This window comes from Plasmodium inui (assembly GCF_000524495.1).
Source record: "Plasmodium inui San Antonio 1 unplaced genomic scaffold supercont1.6, whole genome shotgun sequence".
NCBI classification, from domain to species: Eukaryota; Apicomplexa; class Aconoidasida; order Haemosporida; family Plasmodiidae; genus Plasmodium; species Plasmodium inui.
The window spans coordinates 542,299-549,656 of NW_008481840.1; the positions used below are offsets into that span (position 1 = coordinate 542,299).

Here is a 7,358-nt window from a genome sequence, read left to right on the forward strand (position 1 = left end):
TTTTTTGTTTTCTCCACCCCGTCGAGGCGAATCTGCTGAAGAAGCTCACCTCGATGATACTCTTGCAGCTGGAGGAGTTTGGTAAGTGCGTTTCTATTACCGTAAAATGAGCCCGCTAGGATTGAGTTGACCAACACAGGGGAACACATACACATAAATGAGCATACACAAATGTATGCATACAGCTAAACATATTTATGCACGTAACAAACGAGAGGTGAAGTCGTAGAGGAACTTCTATCAGACGGTATGCAAAGGACGTGCAGCCGACGTACTCGGGGGAGGAAACCCTGCTTCGTCCCGGAAGTTGTGAAGCCCCAGATTATCACTTTGGAGGGGTCTCTCTTACAGCAAGGAAGAGAACTTCCCACATGTCACTCCCATGTTAGGCAGTCTTTCTCATTTTATAAAAAAGAAACAGTTCATGAAACTGTCTCGACGCGACGGTAGCGGGGCATATGCTTGTGTTGTGCTTCACTAGGGCAGCTCCCGTCAGCGGAACGAGTCCCTTTGCAGCCTCTAATTTACACCCACTGCTGTGTTACTATGGGGGCAGATAGGTATACAAATTGGGAGAGATAGCCGCTTATACGATTCACCGAACGGATTGACTAGCCGTGACATGTTCCTCTTAAACGGGGCACATTTAGTTATGTTGTCTCGTTGCACAGACGAGTAGGGAGGAATACCCCTTTTTGTAAAGACTAGGCCCACGTTAACAATGGCAAAGCCACAAGGGGTAACTCCCCTTTTTTGCTACGTTCTCATATGAATATTCGATTTTAACGCGTCGAATTTAGTACACACATGGATGGATTCTTTATTTTTCTTACTACACTCGTTGAGTGCATAGGGACGTACCACCTGATGAGGGTCCTCCCCCCCTGAGGAGAACTTAAACGGGGGTTATCACAACCGATTCAGCTTAGCACCGTGATAAGGGTCCCCATACGAATGTATCTATGTACGGGGGAACTATGCATAGAAGAGCTATGGACGGTGGACCTATGCACTTTCCCACTCGGTGTCACCCCTTGGGGGAACAATTTCATTTTGTCTGTACATTGCGGAATAGGGTACGACAGCCCACCGAGTGTCCCTTTTTTTTCGGCCATATGCACAGCTTAACTTTGCATACGTGGGTTCTACATTGTTAAGGGGATAACCGAACAAACAATATGTGCCTCGCTGGGACTTTTCAACTGGGCTATACGTTTTCACGTCAGGAAAAACTATCCCCATGGTGGGGTGTGATTAAAAAGAGGGATGCAACTGTAGGGGCCACCTGGGAATGTTTTTCCCCATCGAGGTGATTACCCCGTTCAATGTGTTTATCCACCCGTGAGGTGTTCTTTTTCAATATGTCATGTGCAGTTCCTTCCTTCCCTAATCATCTCCGTTCCAGTGTGTGGATGACAAATGTAGCATCAACCCGTGCGAATTTTTTATTCCCATGTCCGCACTGCCTACATAATGTTGATGCTACACAGGGAAGGAGTCCCCGGGCTAGTCATTCCGATAATGACCATATGGCTTACTAGGAAGTATTATTTTACTTTGCATTTTTTTTTTTTCTACAAGTGGATAATTTTCTTTGTACATCCCCTACGCATGCTTCAGAGGACAGTTGGCTAGTCACTGGTACATGTTGATACTAAAATGGTAAAAGGTCTTCCGTTCCTTTCGCTAGGTATATTTTCTTTCCACATTTTTCACACGCAATGGTATATACGTTGGTAAGTGACTTTTTTTTTTTTCTTCCAAACAGGAAGCTGAGAAGTGGCTACCTTTTTTTGTGTTTGGAAAATTAACTCGTGGGATATTTTTTTTTTTTTTAGAGTTACTTTTTGGAAGGAAATATATGGATATGAAAAGGAAGCAAAAAAAACAGTTGAAGACTTGAAACCATTACTGTTTGGCCAATTGGGGAAAAAAAAAATAGAGAAGAAGAATTGCGGGATGGAAAAAAATATAATACGTCATTACCACATGGCAGCAAAATTCGTGACGTGAAAGGTTGGCCTTTCTACTCCTGCTTGAGAATTATGAGTGGGGGAAGATAGGCTCCTGCATACGCAGCGTATGTACATTTCTTATCTGTTTTTACTCCTTTCTGGCTATCATTTCTCCCTGGCACTTCGTAAGGTGGAGGTATTCTTCCGAAGTGCCTTACGAAATATTACACCATACTGGAGCAGAATGCGCGTCATCAAATTGCCGCACGCATTTTAGCGCTGCTGGCCGAAATGAAGCAGACTGTTAGTTCCCCTTCTTTTTTTGAAAGCAGCGTAGCTCAGAGGAAGAGTGGGGGGCTCATAACCCCCAGGACCGTGGATCGAAACCACGCGCTGCTATAATTTCACCATGAAACATGACATAATGTATCTGCATACAAATGATATATTATATATATTATGCATCCCCTACACAACAAGGTAAAATAAAAGAGAAAAAAAACTAAATATAACTTATAATTTTTATTATAATAAAGAAGAAAGAAATTGGGTAAACAAAAATAGAAAGAATAATATATGACAATTTTTTTTCGCCTCTTGTCACACTTTTTATATAAGATAAATCATATGTAGCATTACTCTTCTTCCCTTCTGCCCTTTTGGTTACCTTCTTTGCACGCCATTGTTACGCAGTGCATAAGGGTAAAACATATGCCACACGTTTTGCAATTCGCGTATCAGAAAGAAAAAAAAAAAAAAAAAAAGAAAACACTTTTGTATTTACTTCCCCATTAGTGGGGAAAACATTAACACAGCAGAGATTAACGAAGAAAAGTTGGAAATAACCATTTTGTGCAGCCTGTCCCAGTGACGAAACATACATACAAACAGGCGAGCATAATGGTGAATAAGGGGCTTCATCAGGGAAATTTTTTCATACTTTTTATCAATTTTGCCTTTTTTGTTTTTTCTTATTTTTATTTTACGAAGGCCCATTTTGCTATTCTTAAAAAAAAGTAAAGGTGTATGAACAATTACTTTAAAGTTAACGAGGTATTTGCATGCAAATGCGTACCAGAATATTGTATCCACGTTTAGCTCACCCTGGGGGCGAAAAACACAGTTCCGCTTTTAACGGATATTATATTAGTGAACGAAATGTGCAAAAGGGTTTTTTTTTCCCATTCGATAAACCGAATGGAGAACGCACAGGTTCCCATTTGAAAGCGCTTCTTGAAGACAAGTTGGTGGATCTCTCGTTCCGTGCGAGCATGCCCACCGGAGAAAGTACGCCCTGCTCATGAGTGTATAAGAGTGTATATGCGCATACTGTTCAGGGACGTGATGAGGTCAACCATTTAAAGAGCAAGCTCCTATCACAGTTCGCACCAATGTCACACTATGAGAATCTTATTTTTAATCTCCCGTGCAAACGTCCGTACATGCTTTGTGAAGAATTTCCCTTTCGGGGCTGTCCCGAAGTCATAGCAGATCGATTTTCGACACAGCGGGGGCGGTGAGCAGTTTTGGCAAAAGGGGCACCATTTGTTAGCAAGCTGTTGGAATAAATTCTTTCTTTCATCTTCACACAATTTTTACATCACTTTCCCCGTTTGGAAAAAAAAAAAAAACGGACGTGAAAATTTGATATACACGTGTAGTCTGTCGGGATGCGTGTGCACACGGAGAATACGCTCAACTTCCGTGGATGTATTTGTCAGAGTATTCCTATCAATGGGACACAAAAGTGAATTCGGTTTTGTCACCCCTGGTTAATCATCTCCTGTAGTAGGGACATATAAGCGCAATAGGCCATAAGAGAATTCCTCGTATTTACTGCTCGCTTGTATTGGCAGAACATTTCTCGCCGTGGACTGCCACCCTAATCGAAACAGATGTCAGAACGAGAGAGCAGTCTTTCACCGCATAACTGGTGTGACAAAAAATTGGAATGTGCGACGAGAGCCACACCCGTTTGGGTTGTCATAAAGAAAAAATATTTCCTTCGAATTCGTTAACATTTTAAATCCATATTATCCTTCCAATGTGTATACGCTGACATATGGCCTTCACCCGTGTCAACTATTAAAAAAAGAGAGAAAAGAAGGCACCAATCCAATTTGCCACGCATACTCCTTGGGTACCTAGTTATGCGGCAATCTTTGCGAAGGCAACACAAAACGGGCGGAAAAAAAAAAAAGGCTTTACAATTATTCTCAACAAAGATAACCATTGCGTGTACATTTACCTCTTCGCTGTTTAATCGTGCCGTTTTTTTTTTTTTCTTTGCGCTGAAGTTGGGAAAGAGGTAAAAAAAATTTAATCCTGGAGAATAAGCCGTCCCCGTTACCCTTCTTATTATGAACACAAAAGCGGTATAAAAATTTGGAAACTTCAGGGAATAAGTTCCCTTTCCAGTTCTGTGAGGAACTCTGCTATAGCAAGGAAGTAAGAGACTACTTTAAAGGCACATTTATATTTTTAAAACAATGAACCATTAAAAAGTATAAAGAATTATATTTATATATGTAATAATAAGTTGCAATGACAAATTTCATAATTTAAATGCCTTTGCATTCCTCCTGGGTAATTTCTCTTTCGTAGTGCAAAAATGGGGCTACTCCGGGAATTGAACCCGGGACCTCTCGCACCCAAAGCGAGAATCATACCACTAGACTAAGTAGCCATTGATATATAATACTATCTGCAAAGTGCAGGAGGTGCTTCAACGAGTTACCACAGAATTTTACTTTTTTCCTTGGGCATTGCTCCCTTGAACTCACCACCCGGTTAAAAACTCCCTTTTTCAACTTATTCACGAAACCGAAAAAAAAAAAAAAAAAAAAAAAAACACAGTGTATTTTTCGAATAAGTACAATTTGTTCGCAGCCCCTTCAAAACTCCATGTTCGTGATGGGCATTCATAATTTAAACAACTCAGCAAAAAGTTGTTACATCGTTACACTGTTACATCAGGCCTAATGTTACTCCATATCCCCAAACACTGCTGCCGATTTGTGAGTAAAAGGAGTATATTTTTTTTATTCGGCATTTATGGCATTATCGAATTATCCCATTATCCCCTATTCTGTCAACTAATACATTGCAGCATCGTGGCTGCATGTTGGAATAACGGGGAAAGAAATTCCAACAGGTTGTTTTGTAAGTGCGCCAAAAGGAAGTGCAGTGGAATGGGAGCGTCAAGTGCGGACAGTCAACACAGCGTTGGTTCGTGAAAATGCGAGTTTTATACATTTATGCGAAAAAGCGAAAGACCAGAAACGTATTAACAACTAGGCAATCTTATTTTCATTTCGCGAATGTCATGTTGGCCTTATTCATATCTAGGAAATCTCCAAAAAGTTACCCCCAATGGGACCATAATTTAACACAGTTTGTAAAACGTTTCTCAATAGCGAAGGAGGCTTAAACAGGTGTGTTATACGAAACAGTGTGATGTGTAGTTCGAAGTGGGCAGTGAACTGCGGGCTAAGGTCTCGGAAGAGTCACCCCCAAAGGATCGGACACACGAGGTTAGTCGAGGGCACACCCTGAGGAAAAACGCGAAATGGAAAGGAGCAACGCTGAAAGGAGCAATATTGAAAGGAGTAAAATGGGAGAGCTAAATTAAGGGGTAAAGGTTTCACCCGTTTGGTTAATCTTCTCAAAGCAGAAAAAAGGAAAAAAAAAAAAAAAGGTACCCATTTTTCCCACCCCCATGTGGGGCCCACCCGAAAAAGCTCATCACCGACTGAAGGAAAAACTTCGCAATTTCAGTTCAGAAAAATTATCTGTTAAGGTAAAAGACGTTTCTCTATTTTGATATGCCTAACTATAAGTGTGTCTCGTAAAGGAGGGAACTCTTAACGGGCACATGCCGCATAAGTGGAGTGGCATGATCATTAATAGATGTACATGCACACAAGCATATGTGTATGTGCATATAGAGGGAGCCTCTTGCATATCAGTTTTGCTTCATACAATGGTTGCGATTTTTCGAAGGAGTCAAGGGGAAGAATTACCAAGTCGTTACCTGGTTCCACCCCTTGTCTTTTGCAATGTACTCCTCACACCTTGGCGATTTCGATAGCCATTGATATGCACACAACTAAAGGAAGAGCGTGTGACGAAAAAAAATTACATTACACCGAATAGGAGTTGTGCCCTGAACGATGAACCAAAATGTTAAAAATTGCAAACGTGCTAATTGTAAAACTAGCACTATTGGGGAGGAAGTAATTTTTTTTTCTTTTTTGTTTTTTCTTTTTTTTTCTTTTTTTTTGCTCTATTTAGGAAACTATTTAGACAGCATTGTAACTTTTAAAAAAATGGCGATTTGGGAATATCTCACTTTTTTAAATAAGACAGCAAAATTGTCTGCGTTTATTGGTACACCCTTTTGCAGGCCACGTACATTTCAATTCGCAGGGAGAACTGCTAAAAAAGGATTCACCGTGTTGTAAAATTTTTTTCAAACTGGTCTCTATTTTTCCTACCTTGTGGCCATTTCCTGCTAGTATAGCCGGCTGTGTGGACGTGTAAGACAACGTTAAAGGGAACTCCATTTTATATGTACAACGCGACGTTTGTTTCTCTGTCTGTTGGTCTGCCTGTCTGTTCATCTGCCTGTCTGTTCGTCTGACTGTCTGTTTGTCCGTCCGTTTTCAATATTTATTGAAATTACACAGGGTGCTAATGCGTAAATAAAATTTCCATTTTCGACTGTCTAACTATTACCCGCAGAAATTGAAAAAAGAGTAAAAGAAGGTACAAATAGATTTGGTGGAAAAATCGAAAATTTCGGAAAACCTCGTAAGATGAACTAAAACTTATTAAAAATGTGAAAATGTGTCTATGTACAAAATTGATGAGAAGTCACACATTGGTACTTTACTGAATTTAAAAAACATGTGGAATCAGTCAAATGGGGGGAATTATTCCAAATTGAGAACATTAAATTAATAAATAAAAATTTAGACAAAAACGTTATACAATGGGGATTGCGGCGCGCACTCTCCTTTAAATTAGTAAAATTTAAAATAGAAGAGAGACAAAGTCAAAATTGTGCAAACGTAAACAATTAGATGTATATGGGAGCAAAGCGAGTCAGTCTTCATACATTTATTTGCAATCGTTTGGGGAATTTTTCACTCCACTGTAACAACTTTAACTTGTGTGTTAACTTCCGGACAATTTTACTTAACGGCTATGTGGTAATAGCGGGAAAACGTCCAGGAGTGATAAGAAGAAAAGACAAAATGGCAAAGCAGATGTCGCAAAGAAAAATGGAAAATTAAAACAATGAGCACTCCACAAAGGAACACTGTTTCAAAGGAATTATCTATGCGTACATAGAAATCTCTTCATCTTCATTCGTCACACTTGAAACTGGTTCAAAATGGA

At 40.0% G+C, this 7,358-nt stretch overlaps 2 non-coding genes across 2 annotated transcripts; one reads left to right on the forward strand and one right to left on the reverse strand.

Moving 5' to 3' along the window:
* Nucleotides 1–2,282: 2,282 nt before the first annotated feature.
* On the forward strand, nucleotides 2,283–2,354 carry C922_01879. The gene has a single exon. It is a non-coding gene; the product is annotated as a tRNA-Met (tRNA).
* A 2,215-nt stretch (nucleotides 2,355–4,569) lies between these two features.
* Nucleotides 4,570–4,641, reverse strand: C922_01880. Its single transcript has one exon. It is a non-coding gene; the product is annotated as a tRNA-Pro (tRNA).
* Between the last annotated feature and the right edge of the window lie 2,717 nt (nucleotides 4,642–7,358).